Raw genomic sequence first — 16198 nt, 5'->3', positions numbered from 1 at the left:
GGAGACAAGGGAAACAAAAAACTAAACTATTGGGATGACATAAAAAAATTACAAAAGGAAAGAAACCATCTATAAGAAGGGAAAAGACAACCTGCTGAATAGGAGAAGGTATTTGTAAATAATGTATCCAATAAATGGTTAATATCTGAAAAATATATGAAGAATGCATATAACTCAACACCAGTTGAGTTATGTGGTCAGAGGATCTGAATAGACATTTTTCCAACGAACTCATACAGATGGACAACAAACACAAAAAATTTCTCAACACCAGTAATCATCATGGAAATGCAAATCAAAACCAAAATGAGATATAAACTCACACCTGTCAGAATGGCTAAAGTTAAAAAAAAATCAAGAAATAATTTGTTTTAAAGGATGCAGAGTAAAGGGAATGCTCACACAATTTGGTGCAAGTTGGGAAGCCACTGAGAAAACAAATGAATGTGTCTTCTACAGCTTTTACCACCACACCTTCAGGGCATGGGACCAAAAAAAATGAGACTTCCATTTTGCTGCATCAAAGAAGGATTACAATATATAGTCACTAATAAATAAGGGAAATTGCCTCTCTTCACTTTGATGTTTTGTGAGATATTTATGGACATTCACAGGAACTGCTGGGTCACTGTGTTCTGTTTCCTATGAACTGCCCTGATCCTTGGTCACTTGAGCATCTCTGAGAGTCAGATTTTAATTATAGAGGAATTTATTTCTTGCCAGAGAAAAGATTCTCTAAGATAATTCTAGTCATGTGAGGTTAATATTAGCAGATTTTAGGGAATAGTCTGGGAAAAGAATCTCCTTTGAAAGAATTCTCTTTAGATAGTATCTAGGAAGAAAAATCAGGATGAACATATATTAATTATTTATTACATAATCAACTGAGTTTCAGGGTATGTACTTTTAGAAGTCATGATATTTACAAGTTGACCAGATTGTAAATTCCTCTAATAGGATGAATAACCAACTTTCTCATTTGCCTGGGATTTAGGCTTATCCTGGGATATAAGACTTTTAGTGAGAAACCAAGAAATTCTCCAGCAAATTGACAAAAGTATATTACTTGTGATTAGGAACAAGGAACAAGATTAATTGGCTCAAAACTTAATTCAACAAGTATTTATAATTACCTAGTACCTATTGTGCAGTGTGTTATAAAACAGGGATTATAGCAAAGCATGCACCTATACAGCTTCTGCCCTTGTAGAGTTTAAAGTCTTTACTTGAAAAAATAAAAGAGTAATACTAATTATACCACACTGATTTTCCAACTTGTATATGTAGTTTTGTTAAGTACTACTGTCACTCAGGGAGATAGATATACAGTATCTGGTGAAGAATTTTATGGTCAGGAAAGGGCTTGAGCAGGTTCTCACATATTGCTGTTTCCATGAGCACAGCACTTTCCATATATTCAATTCTCAACAGATGTTTGTTGAATTAAACTGACATGAACTTTTTTTTAATCATAAAGAGAGAGAGAGAACAAATAGTGGGAAGTGACAGGCAAAGGGAGAAACTGACTCCCCACTGAGCAAAGAGCCTGATGCTGGACTCAATCCCAGGACCTTAGGATCATAACCTGAGCCAAAGGCAACTACTTAACTGACTGAACCACAGGGCATCCCTGACACAACTTTTTGAGCAGACTTTTTTAAAAAAACATTTTTTATTTAATTATTTGACACTCAGAGATTACAAGCAGGCAGAAAGGCAGGCAGAGAGAGGTGGGAAGAAGGCTCCCTGATGAGCAGAGAGTCCAATGTGGGGCTCAATCCCAGGACCCTGAGATCATGACCTACCCTGAAAGTAGGGTCTTAACCCACTGAGCCACCCAGGCGCCCCAAACAGAATTTTTATTAATGGTTTGGAACCAAAGAGGAGTTTGGCTTCTCTTTGGGGCAGATGCTAAAATGTTGCTGTAGTTAAATGCTCTGAAATCTTGTCCTCTGACACTCCAATTCAAGAAATGGAATTTTACTTGTTCGTTTACTTAGAGATATTCCACTCTGGAAAACTGATTCAAGATAATTTACATTTGAGACTGAAGCATTTAGGTAGATTACTTATGTACAGTAATCATGGGTGACTTTGGATGAAAGCAGCTGTGTAAACTGATAAACAACCAAAAAGATAGAGAACAAAGCATGCCAGGTTGGAGACTTTAGTGGATATTTTTCACCATGCTGTGAGGGGCTGATGATTTACTATTTGTTCTGTGCACCAGTATTACCAAGTGGACAGAATGTTGATGTCACTGGTCAGGATCAGTACTATAATGTAATATAAAAAACACAATATTGAAATGTGGGGGCAAAAAATAATGGTAAAGAGACATTTTTTTTAAATTTTCATTTATTTTTTAAATTTATTTTTAGTGTTCCAGAAATCATTGCTCATGTACCACACCCAGGGCTCCATACAATATGTGCCCTCTATAATACCCACCACCAGGTTCACCCAATCTTCCACCTCCTTCCCCTCCAAAACTCAGAGTCTGAAGTGATCTCCTCAGAGTCCACAATCTCTCATGGTTCAACTCCCCCTACAATTTCCCCCAACTCCTTTCTCCTCTCCAGCTCCCTACGTCCTCTGTGTTTTTCCTTATGCTCCACAAATAAAGGAAACCATATGCAAATTGACTCTCTCTCTTTGACTTATTTCATTCAGCATAATCACTTCCAGTCCCATCCATGTTGACACAGAAGTTGGGAATTCATCCTTTCTTTTCATACTATGGCATAATATTCCATAGTATAATATGGACCACATCTTCTTTATCCATTCATCTGTTGAAGGGCAGTTGGTTCTTCTCATGGTTTGGCGACTGTGGCCAGTGCTGTGGTGAACATTGGGATACAGATGGCCCTTCTTTTCACTACATCTGTCTCTTTGCAGTAAATACCCAGTAGTGCAATTGCAGGGTCATAGGGAAGCTCTATTTTTAATTTCTTGAGGAATCTCCACACTGTTCTCCAAAGTGGCTGCACCAACTTGCATTCCCACCAACAGTGTAAGAGGGATCCCCTTTCTCCACATCCTCTCCAATACATGCTTTTACTGTCTTGCTAATTTTGGCCATTCTAACTGGTGTAAGGTGGTATCTCAATGTGGTTTTGATTGACTCTCCCTGATGACTAGCGATGATAAACATTTATTTTCCTGTGTATGTTAGCAATTTGAATGTCTTCAGGGTGAAGTGTCTGTTCATGTCTTCTGCCCATTTTTTTTATCTGCTTTTTTTTAATCATTTTTTTTAATTTATTTTCAGCATAACAGTATTCATTGTTTTTGTACCACACCCAGTGCTCCATGCAATCCGTGCCCTCTCTAATACCCACCACCTGGTTCCCCAACCTCCTACCCCCCCACCTCTTCAAACCCTTCAGATTGTTTTTCAGAGTCCATAGTCTCTCATGGTTCACCTCCCCTTCCAATTTCCCCCAACTCCCTTCTCCTAACTCCCCATGTCCTCTATGCTATTTGTTATGCTCCACAAATAAGTGAAACCATATGATAATTGACTCTCTCTGCTTGACTTATTTCACTCAGCATAATCTCTTCCAGTCCCGTCCATGTTGCTACAAAAGTTGGATATTCATCCTTTCTGATGGAGGCATAATACTCCATAGTGTATATGGATCACATCTTCCTTATCCATTCGTCCGTTGAAGAGCATCTTGGTTCTTTCCACAGTTTGGCGACGGTGGCCATTGCTGCTATAAACATTGGGGTACAGATGGCCCTTCTTTTCACTACATCTCTATCTTTGGGGTCAATACCCAGTAGTGCAATTGCAGGGTCATAGGGAAGTTCTATTTTTAATTTCTTGAGGAATCTCCACACTGTTCTCCAAAGAGGCTGCACCAACTTGCATTCCCACCAACAGTGTAAGAGGGTTACCCTTTCTCCACATCCTCTCCAACACATGTTGTTTCCTGTCTTGCTAACTTTGGCCATTCTAACTGGTGTAAGGTGATATCTCAATGTGGTTTTAATTTGAATCTCCCTGATGGCTAGTGATGATGAACATTTTTTTCATGTGTCTGATAGCCATTTGTATGTCTTCTTTGGAGAAATGTCTGTTCATATCTTCTGTCCATTTTTTGATATGATTATCTGTTTTGTGTGTGTTGAGTTTGAGGTGTTCTTTATAGATCCTGGATATCAATCTTTTGTCTGTACTGTCATTTGCAAATATCTTCTCCCATTCCGTGGGTTGCCTCTTTGTTTTCTTGACTGTTTCCTTTGCTGTGCAGAAGCTTTTGATTTTGATGAAGTCCCAAAAGTTTATTTTGGCTTTTGTTTCCTTTGCCTTTGGAGACAAATCTTGAAAGAAGTTGCTGTGGCTGATATCGAAGAGATGACTGCCTATGTTCTCCTCTAGGATTCTGATGGATTCCTGTCTCATGTTGAGGTCTTTTATCCATTTTGAGTTTATCTTTGTGTACGGTGTAAGAGAATGGTCGAGTTTCATTCTTCTACATATAGCTGTCCAGTTTTCCCAGCACCATTTATTGAAGAGACTGTATTTTTTCCACTGCATATTTTTTCCTGTTTTGTCGAAGATTAACTGACCATAGAGTTGAGGGTCCATATCTGGGCTCTCTATTCTATTTCACTGGTCTATATGTCTGTTTTTATGCCAGTACCATGCTGTCTTGGTGATCACAGCTTTGTAGTAAAGCTTGAAATCAGGTAACGTGATGCCCCCAGTTTTATTTTTGTTTTTCAAATTTTCCTCAGCAATTCGAAGTCTCTTCTGATTCCATACAAATTTTTGGATTATTTGTTCCAGCTCTTTGAAGAATACCGGTGGAATTTTGATTGGAATGGATTAAAAGTATAGATTGCTCTAGGCAGTATGGACATTTTAACAATGTTTATTCTTCTGATCCAAGAGCATGGAATGGTCTTCCATCTTTTTGTGTGTTCTTCAATTTCTTTCATGAGTGTTCTGTGGTTCCTCGAGTACAGATCCTTTACCTCTTTGGTTAGGTTTATTCCCAGGTATCTTATGGTTCTTGGTGCTGTAGTAAATGGAATTGATTCTCTAATTTCCCTTTCTGTATTTTCATTGTTAGTGTATAAGAAAGCCACTGATTTCTGTACATTGACTTTGTATCCTGCCACGTTACTGAATTGCTGTATGAGTTCCAGGAAGAAATTGACAACCTAAATAGACTGATATCTAGTAATGAGATTGAAGCAGTGATCAAAAACCTCTCAAAAAACAAGAGCCCAGGACCTGACAGATTCCCTGGGGAATTCTAGCAAACTTTCAAAGAAGAAATAACACCTATTCTCCTGAAGCTGTTTCAAAAACTTGAAGCAGAATGAAAACTTCCAGACTCTTTCTATGAAGCCAGCATTACCCTGATCCCCAAACCAGGCAAAGACCCTACCAAAAAGGAGAATTTCAGACCAATATCACTGATGAATATGGATGCTAAGATTCTCAACAAGATCCTAGCAAACAGGATCCAACAACACATTAAAAAGATTATCCACCTTGACCACGTGAGATTCATTCCTGGGCTACAAGGATGGTTCTACATTCGCAAATCAATCAACGTGATACAACTAATCAATAAAAGAAGAGAGCAGAACCACATGGTCCTCTCAATTGATGCAGAAAAAGCATTTGACAAAATCCAGCATCCATTCCTGATTAAAACGCTTCAAAGTATAAGGATAGAGGGAACATTCCTGAACTTCATAAAATCTACCTATGAAAAACCCACAGCAAATATCATCCTCAATGGGAAAAAGCTTTCAGCCTTCCCGTTGAGATCAGGAACACGACAAGGAACACGACAAGGATGCCCACTCTCACCACTCTTGTTCAACATAGTATTAGAAGTCCTAGCAACAGCAATCAGACAACAAAGAGAAATAAAAGGTATCCAAATTGGCAATGAAGAAGTCAAACTCTCTCTCTTCGCAGATGTCTTCTGCCCATTTTTTGACATGGTTATTTGTTTTGTGTGTATTGAGTTTAAGGAGCTCTTTAGACATTTGCCCTTTGTCTGTACTGTCATTTGCAAATACCTTCACCCATTCCGTGGGTTGCTTCTTTTTGATTTGTTGACTCTTTCCTTTGCTGTGTAGAAGCTTTTGACCTTGACGAAGTCCCAAAAGTTCATTTTCACTTTTGTTTCCTTTGCCTTTGGAGACATATCTTGAAAGAAGTTTCTGTGGTTGATGTCAAAGAGGTTACTGCCTGTGTTCTCCTCTAGAATTCTTATGGATTCCTGCCTCACATTGAGGTCTTTTGAGTTTATCTTTGTGTATGGTGTAAGAGAGTGGTCGAGTTTCATTCTTCTACACGTAGCTGTCCAATTTTCCCAGCACCATTGATTGAAGAGACTGTGTTTTGCCCACTGTATATTTTTTCCTGCTTTGTTGAGGATTATTTGACCTTTGAGTTGAGTGTCCATATCTGGGCTCTCTGCTCTGTTCCACAAGTCTATGTGTATGTTTTTATGCAAGTACCATGATGTCTTGGTGATCACAGCTTTGTAGGAATGCTTGAAATCAGACAACATGATGCCCCCAGTTTTGTTTTCCATTTTTAACATTTCCTTAGCAATTCGGGGTCTCTTCTAGTTCCATATAAATTTTAGGATTATTTGTTCCAACTCTTTGAAAAATGTTGGTGGAATTTTTATTGGAATGGCATTGAAAGTATAGATTGCTCTAGGTAGTATAGACATTTTAACAATGTTTATTCTTCTGATCCATGAGCATAGAATGGTCTATCATCTTTTTGTGTCTTCTTCAATTTCTTTCATGAGTGTTCCGTAGTTATTGAGTATAGATCCTTTACCTCTTTGGTTAGGTTTATTTCAGATATCTTATGGTTCTTGGTGCTATAGTAAATGGAATTGTTTCTCTAATTTCCCTTTCTGTATTTTCATTGTTAGTGTATAAGAAAGCAACTGATTTCTGTACATTGACTTTGTATCCTGCCACATTACTGAATTTCTTTATGAGTTCTAGTAGTTTAGGGGTGGAGTCTTTTCATTTTCTATATAAAGTATCATGTCATCTGTAAAGACAGAAAGTTTGACCTCTTCATTGCCAATTTGAATAACTTTTATTTCTCTTTGTTGTCTTATTGCTGTTGCTAGGACCTCTAACCCTATGTTAAACAAGAGCGGTGAGAGTGGGCAACCTTGTCATGTTCCTAATCTCAAAGGGACGGGTGTCAGCTTTTTCCCATTGAGGATGATATTCGCTATGGGTTTTTCATAGATAGACTTTATGAAGTAGAGGTATGTTCCCTCTATCCCTATACTTAGAAGCATTTAATCAGGAACAGATGCTGTATCTTGTCAAATGCTTTTTTCTGCATCAATTGAGAGGACCATGAGGTTCTTCTCTCTTCTACATTTGATTTATTCTACCACATTGATTGATTTGTGAATATTGAACCACTCTTGCAGCAGAGAGATAAATCTGACCTGGTCATGGAAGATTATCTTTTTAATATACTGTTGGATCCTATTAGCTACGATCTTGTTGAGAGTCTTAACATCTACATTCATCAGGGAAATTGGTCTGAAATTCTCCTTTTTGGTGGGGTCTTTGCCTGGTTTGGGGATCAGGGTAATGCTGGCTTCATAGATAGAGTCTGGAAGTTTTCCTTCTGCTTCAAGTTTTTGTAACAGCTTCAGGAGAATAGGTGTTATTTCTTCTTTAAAAGTTTGGTAGACTTCTCCAGGGAATCCGTCAGGTCCTGGGCTCTTGTTTTGGGGGAGGTTTTTGATCACTGCTTCAATCTCATTACTAGATATTGGTCTATTCAGGTTGTCAATTTCTTCCTGATTCAGTTTTAGAAGTTTATAGGTTTCCAGGAATGCATACATTTCATCTAGTTTGCTTAACTTATTCACATATAACTGTTGATAATAATTTCTGATGATTGCTCTAGATTGCTTGCTTTTGGTCGTGATCTCTCCCTTTTCATTAATAATTTTATTAATTTGAGTCCTCTCTCTTTTCTTTTGGATTAGTTTGGCCAATGGTTCACCGATCTTATTGATTCTTTCAAAAAACCAGCTTCTAGTTTCATTGATGTGCTCTACTCTATCTCTAGTTTCTGTCTCCTTCATGTCTGCTCTAATCTTGATTATTTCCCTTCTTGTATGTGGAGTTGGCTTAATTTGTTGTTGATTCTCCAGTTCTTTAAGGTGTAAAGAGATCTGGTGTATTCTGGATTTTTCAATTTTTTTGAGGGAGACTTGGATGGCTATGTATTTCCCCCTAGGACCACCTTTGCTGTATTCCATATGTTTTGGACCGAAGTGTCTGCATTCTTATTGGTTCCCATGAATTCTGTAAGTTCTTCTTTGATTTTCTGGTTGATCTTAGCATTCTTAAGCAAGGTGCTCTTTGGCTTGCAAGTGTTTGAATTCCTTCCAAACTTTTCCTTGTGATTGAGCTCCAGTTTCAAAACACTGTGATCTGAGAATATGCAGGAAACAATCTCAATCTTTTGGTATTAGTTGAGCCCTGATTTGTGACCCAGTATGTGGTCTATTCTGGAGAAAGTTCCATGAGCACTCGAGAAGAATGAGTATTCTGATGTTTTAGGGTGGAATGTTCTGTATATATCTATGAGGTCCATCTGGATCAATGTGTCATTCAATGCTCTTGTTTCTTTATTGATTTTCTGCTTGAATGATCTGTCATGATAACACTCCCTGCTATTAATGCATTCATATCAACATGACTCTTTAACTTGATTAACAGTTGTCTTATGTAGTTGGCTGCTCCCATATTGGGAGCATAAATATTTGTAATTGTTAGTTCTTCTTGGTAGATAGACCCTTTAAGAATTATGTAGTGTATCTCTATATCTGTATCCCTGACTACAGTCTTCAGTTTAAAATCTAATTTATCTGATATTATAATCGCTACCCCAGCCTTCTTTTGAGGCCCATTGACATGAAAGATTCTTCTCCAACACTTCACTTTCAGTGTGGATGTATCTTTAAGTTCAAAATGGGTCTCTGGTAGACAACATATGGATGGGTCCTGTCATTTTATTCAATCTGCAACCCTGTGCCATTTATGGGCACATTTAGGCCATTCATGTTGAGAGTGATTATTGAGAGATACATTTTCATTGACATCATGTTACCTATGAAGTCCTTGTTTATATACATTGTCTCCATAAATTTTTCTTCAATGACACTCTTGGGTTCTTTCTTCTTTTATAAAACCCCCTTAATATTTTTTGTAGCACTAGCTTGGTGGTCACATACTCTTTTAAACCTTGCCAGTCTTGGAAGCTTTTTATCTCGCCATCCTCTTTGAATGTCATTCTTGCTGGATAAAATATTCTTGGCTGCACGTTCTTCTCATTTACAGCCCTGAATACATCTTGCCAGCCCTTTCTGGCTTCCAAGGTTTTTGTGGACAGGTCTGACATTATTCTGATTGTCCTTTCTTTCTATGTAAGGAATAGCTTCCCCTAGCTGCTTTCCAGAGCTCCTGTCTAAAATTAAGATTCATCATTTTCACAATCTGGTGTCTCAAAGTCTTTCTAGATTCTATGATCTTAGGCAGGGTGGGGAGACCTTTTTGCCTCTAGGACATGAATGCTGGTTTCATTAGCCAGATTGGGAAAATTTTCATGGAGAATTTGTTCTACTATATCCTCTAGTCTTCTTTCTTTCTCCTCCCCCTCAAGGATTCCAATAATTCTGACTTTGGAACATTTCATTACATCAGTTATTTCCCTAATTCTGTTTTCATGACTTCTAAGCTGTTTGTTCCAGGCCTCCTCCTGATCTTTTTTCTCTATTAGTTTGTCCTCTAGATCACAAATTCTATCTTCTGCCTCAGTTACCCTAACTTTTAGAGAATTTAAATTAGATTGGAACTCATTGAGAGCATTGTTAACATCTTCCCTGGTGGCTTTCATTTCTGCCCTAATAAATTCCATTTTGTCATTAATGGTTTTCCCCAACCTAGCCATTGCCTGGATAAATGTTAGCCTGAATTTCCTTTCTGACATACTGCTTATGTCCATATCCAATAGCTCTGATGAAAAGGGCACAGTCTCTGAATTTTTCCTCTGTTGGGAATTTTTCCTCCTCTTCATTTTGGTAAGAGATGGTTGAAGGGATGTGTAGCTGAATTTATCAACTGTGGTGCAGGCAAGGTGCACTCTGGAACGCTTATGAGCAATCGAGATTCCCCACCAAAAAGAAAGAAAAAAGAAAGAGAGAGAGATACTGGGAAAAAAAAAAAAAAAGAAAACATGAAAGAGAAGACCCAGCCCGAAAGGGCCCCAAAGGTAAGATTTATAAAGTATATAAGCAAAAAGAGATAAACAAAAGGACCGACAAAAGTAAATGAAAAGAAGAAAAAAAAGAGAGAGAACCCAGCCAAAATGAACCTCAAGTATAAGATTTAGATGCTAGCAGAACAAAAACAAATACATAGAAACACTGAGAGAAGAAATAGATGGGAGGGTGGTTATAATTTCTCAGTGTGGGCGAGGAAGTTTATTTTGATTCTTCCTGGGTGTATCTTGAAATCTTTGTAAAAGGACTCAACTTTCCCGAGATAAAGGGGGATTAAAACTTGTTTATATATAGGGGTAGTATTGATTGGGAAAAGAGGATTACCTTGAAGCTTATCTCTGTATGAATATTTAAAAAAATAGAAAAGCAAAAAAAGCAAAAACAAAAACAGAGATATATGTATCAAAAAAGTTCAAGTTAAAAGTTTATTATGGAATTTGTTGTACTGAACCTCTCATTGTGATGGTAAATAGGTTAAAATTGTTTAAAAAAATTAAAAGAATGAGAATAGTGGGGAAGAATTAAAAATAAAAGTTGTATCTATGAAGTATACATGTTTTATGGCAATACCGGGAGCTTTATATCTTCTTTTCCCCTGATAAAGGGGTTTTACAGCTTTATGGGGACCCTGTCTTGGTTGTCCTTTTTTTTTTTTTTTTTTTTTTTTTTTTTAAATGTCGGAGGGAGCTGGCTTTCTCTGGGAGGAGCCTGCCACATGGTTTTTCAGTCAGTGTTGCTAGAGTTGAATTCTCCTGTCCCCTATCAAGGGCCTGGGCTCTTAGGACACCGGTTTTTCAGGCTTTTGTTCTCTGGAGGTTTTTCATTTGTTTGTTTGTTTTTTTCCTCCTCTTTGCAGCTTTTGGCAGTTCTTCATAGGTTTAGAGGAAAGCAAACTGCACCCAGACCTCTGTCTCAGAGAGAAACCTCAGTCTGTTCCCCTCTGGGTGGTCCAGAGCCCACAGACTCGCCTCTGCCACCTCTACTGGCAGAGCATATCCCCAAGCACAGTCTCAGAGGTTGCAGGAGATCCTGTTTGTTCTCTGGTGCTACCGTGAGCAGTATTAGTCCAGAGAGCTGGCTTCCAGTGGCTACCCTTGCTGCAGCTGTCTGGGAAGGTCTAGACTGCTCAAGAGGTCCCAACCAGAGATAGCCAGCTGAGATTTTCCCATTGGCTGGCTGGGGCTGGAAGTGTTTAGACTTTCACCAGTCCTAGAGAGAACCAGCTAGAGCCTGCACAGACCTCTCTCAGGGGAGGGTGTGGAGCATGGATCACACCCCAGTCTCGCAGCCCACATGCAGAATGCAAAAGGTTGTGGTTCTAGAGAGTGCTGGCTGGCATCCACACCAGACTCTCTCACACGTGCCACCACCCAGACACTCTCACACGCTTGGCGGCTTAGGGACCAAGGCCTGGATGCTTTACTGCACTCTCTCTGGCACTGCAACAGTGGTGCCCACCCTGGGTCTGTGGGTTTAAGCCCATGCCCCTAACCACCCAATTCCACCAATTTCCCCTTAAGATCTTTTGATCTTTTTGAGTGCTTTTAACCAGATTCCAAGTTAATGCTGTCTCCAATCACAGGGCACTCTTGTATTGGCGTATTACTTTCCAATGAGTCACTTCTGGTGGCTCCTTCCCCCTTTTGTTTATCTTCAGATATCAGTCCAACATTCCCATTCTGCTTTACCTGTCCACTGGTGTCTTCTGCCCCCATAGATCCAGAAGTGTATAATCCTACATCTCGGGCTGATTTCATGGGTGTACAGAGTGTTCTGGTAGATAATCAGCTCACTTTAGGGGACCAGTTGAAACAGCATCTCTCACTTCTCTGCCATCTTGCCCCCCTCCTCACGATCTGGTTTCAGTAAAGAGACAATTTTAAAAGCAACAAGAAAAAAAGAAAACAGTTTTATACAAGGAGAACCCCATAAGACTTTCAGCTGACTTTTCATCAGAAACATTACAGCCCAGAGGAGAGTGGTGTAATATATTTAACATAATGAAGAGAAGAAAAAAAAAAAAAAAAACCCTACAGCCATGACTACTCTATCCAGAAAAACTGTCATTTTATAATAAGAGAAATAGTTTCCCACAACAAAAGTTAAAAGAGCTCAATATCAGTAAAACAGCCTTACAAGAAACATTAAAGGCAATTATTTGTGTATGTCGGTGGGAAGCCATAATCAAAAGTAAGAAAATTGTGAAAGAAAAAAAAAATCACAGGTAAATACAAACATAATTGAAGTAGTAGGTTAATCAGTACAGAGATTAGAGCATGTAGGGGGTAAAAATCTACTGTATCTGTAAAAATTAATCAAGGGATTCATGAAATAAAAGGGTGTATGACATGTACTTAAAATATGGGGGAGGAGAACAAAAATTAGTGCTTCTAGAATGGGTTCAAACTTAAACATTCATCAACTTAATATAGATTGCTATAGGCAGAAGATGTTATATATGAACCTAGTAGTACCCACAAATCAAAAACATATAGTAGATAGACAAAAAATAAGATAAAGGAATTCAATAACACTAAGAAGAGCCATCATACCACAAAGGAAAAGAGCAAAAGCAGAGGAAAGGAACAGACCTACGAAAACAACCATAAGCAAGCAACAAAATTGCAATATGTACTTAACAATAATTATTTTAAATGCTTTAATCAAAATACATGGGTTGACTGAATGATAAAAAAAAAAGCAAGACCCATCTACATAATGTCTATAAGAAACTCACTTGAGACCTTAAGACATGCAAACTGAAAGTGAAGGAATGGAAAAACATTAACCATGCAAATGAAAGTGTAAAGAAAGCCTGGATAGCAATAGTTATACTGGACAAAACAGACCTTAAAAAAAAAAAAAAAAGACTGTAGCAAGAAACCAGGAAAGACACTACATAATGATAAAGGGAATAATCATTTTAAATATTTATTAACTCAAAATATGTCCACATAAATACATAATTCAACTATAAGAAGCATAAAGAAAAAAATTGACAATAATCCAATAAGAATAGGGGACTTTCACACCTCTCCTGCATCAATGGACAGATCATTCAGTCAGAAAATCAACAAGGAAACAGTGACTTTGAATGACACTTTGAACCAGATGAACCTAACAGATACATGTAGAACATTCCATCCAAAACACTGGAATATTATTCTTTTCTAGTGCCCCTGGAACATTCTCCCGAAAACTCACATGTTAGACCACAAAACTAGTATCAATAAATTTAAAAAGTTTTAAATCATACCATGCATTTTTTTCCAACTACAATAGTATGAAACTAGAAATCAATCACAATGAAAAATCTGGAAATAACACAAATACATAGAAACAAAATAGCCTGCTACTATACGGTGAGAGGGTGCACCAAGATATTAAAAAAGAAGTAAAAAAATACATGTACAAAAAGTGAAAGTACAATGGTATAAAATCTTTGGGATACAGAAAAAGCTGTTCTAAGAGGGAAGATTGTAGCAATACAAGCCTACCTTAAGAAGAAAAGTCTCAAATAAACAATCTAAACTTACACTGAAAGGAACTAGAAAGAGAAGAATAAAACCCAAAGCCAGTAGAAGGAAGTAAATAATAAATATTAGAGCAAAAACAAGTTAAATAGAAACTAAATCAACAACAACAAAACAATAGAACAGATCAACAAAATGAGGAGCTGATTCATTGAAAAGATCAACAAAATTTACTCAACCTTTAGATGGACTCATCAAAAAATAAAAGGACAACTCAAATAAATTAAATGAGAAATGAAAGTAGAGAAATAACAACCAACACCACAGAAATACAATGAATTTTAAGAAAATACTATGAAAAATTACAAGCCAACATATTGGACAACCTAGGAGAAATGGATAAATTCCTAGAAACAATAGTTTTCCAAAATTGAATAAGAAAGAAATAGAAAATTTGAACAAACTGATTACTAGCAATAATATCAAATCAGTACTAAGAGAACTTCCAACAAACAAAAGTCTAGGACCAGATGGTTTCAAAACTGAATTCTGCTATACATTTAAAGAGGGGATGGGGTAACAAGGTGATGGGCACTAAGGAGAGCACATGTTGTGATGAGAACTGGTTATTATACACAACTAACGAATCATTGAACACTACATCAAAAATTAATGATGTGCTATACAGTGGCTAACTGAACATAATAAAAAAAGAACAATTTTAAAAAAATAAAGAGTTAATACCTATTCTTCCCAATCACCCTACAAGGAGAGACTTACCCTGATATTGAAACCAGATAAAGAAATTTAAAAAAATGAAACTACAGGACAGTATCTCTGATGTACACAGGTGCAAATATCCTCAAAAAATATTAGCAAACCAAATCCAATAATACATTAAAAAACAACTCACCTCAATCAAATGAGTTTATTCCAGTAATGAAGAATGGGTATATATTTATAAATCAATCAATATGTTACATTACATTATCATGAAAAAGATAAAAATCATATCTTAAAAGGTGCATAAAAAGCAAAGTACAACATCTATTCACGATAAAATCTCAAAATCAAAGTAGGTTTAGAGGAAACATGCCTCAACATAATATGATACATAGGAAAAACCCACAGCTAACATCATACATGGTGAAAATCTAAGGGCTCTTACTCTACAATGAAGAATAAAATAAGGATGTCCACTCTCACCTACAATCAGACAAGAAAAGGAAATAAAAGGCATCTATTTTGGTAAAGCAGAAGAAAAACTTTCACTATTTTCAAATTATATATCCCTATACATAGAAAAGCCTAAATACTCCACCAAAAATCTGCTAGAACTGATAAATGAATTCAGCAAACTCACAGAAAACAAAATTAATATACAGAAATCATTTGCATTTTACACATTAATAATGAAGTAGAAGAAAGAAAAAATTAGAAAACAATCCCCTTCACAATTGCACCAAAAATAATAAAATACCTAAGAGTGAACTAAACCAAGGAGGTAAAGTACACATTTTCTGAATACTGTATAGTATGGACTAAAGAATTTGAAAATGACACCAACAAATGGAAAGATATTCCAAGCTCATGTACTGGAAGAACCAATATTGTTAAAATGTAGTATTCAAATAAATCTACAAATTTAATGCAATCCTTACAAAAATACCAACAGAATTTTAAACAGAACTAGAAAAAAAAATCCTAAAATTTGTATGGAACTGCAAAAGACCCCAATTGCAAAGCAATCTTGAGAACAAGAACAAAGATGGAGGTATACAATCGCAGATATCATATATAGTACAAAGCTTTAGTAATCAAAACAACATGATACTGGCAGAAACATAGATACGTAGGTTAATGGAACAGAATAAAAATGCTTATTCTTCCAATCGATTAGTATGACATGTGTTTCCATCTCTGTGTCTTCCTTAATTTCTTTCATAAGTGTTCTGTAGATTCTAGAGTATAGGTCCTTTACCTCTTTGGTTAGATTTATTCCTAGGTGTCTTATGGGTTTTGGTACTATTGTAAATGAAATAAATTCCTTAATTTCTCTTTCTTCTGTTACATTGTTAGTGTATAGAAATGTGACTAATTTCTGCCCATTGATTTTGTATCCTGTCACATTGCTAAATTACCATATGAGATCTAGTAATTTGGGTGTGGAGTCTTTTGGGTTTTCCATGTAAAGTATCATGTCATTTGTGAAGAGAGAGAATTTGACTTCTTCTTGCCAATTTGAGGGCATTTTATTTCTTTTCATTGTCTGATTGCTGAGGCTAAGACTTCTAGTACTATGTGGAACAAAAGAGGTGAGAGTGGGCATCCCTCTCGTGTTCCTAACCTTAAGGGAAAGCTCTCAGTTTTCCCCCATTGAGAATGATCTTTGCTGTGAGCTTT

Source organism: Lontra canadensis, unplaced genomic scaffold, assembly GCF_010015895.1.
Source record: "Lontra canadensis isolate GAN:19392208 unplaced genomic scaffold, GSC_riverotter_1.0 scaffold7, whole genome shotgun sequence".
NCBI classification, from domain to species: domain Eukaryota; kingdom Metazoa; phylum Chordata; class Mammalia; order Carnivora; family Mustelidae; genus Lontra; species Lontra canadensis.
Note: the sequence above shows the minus strand (reverse complement) of the source record.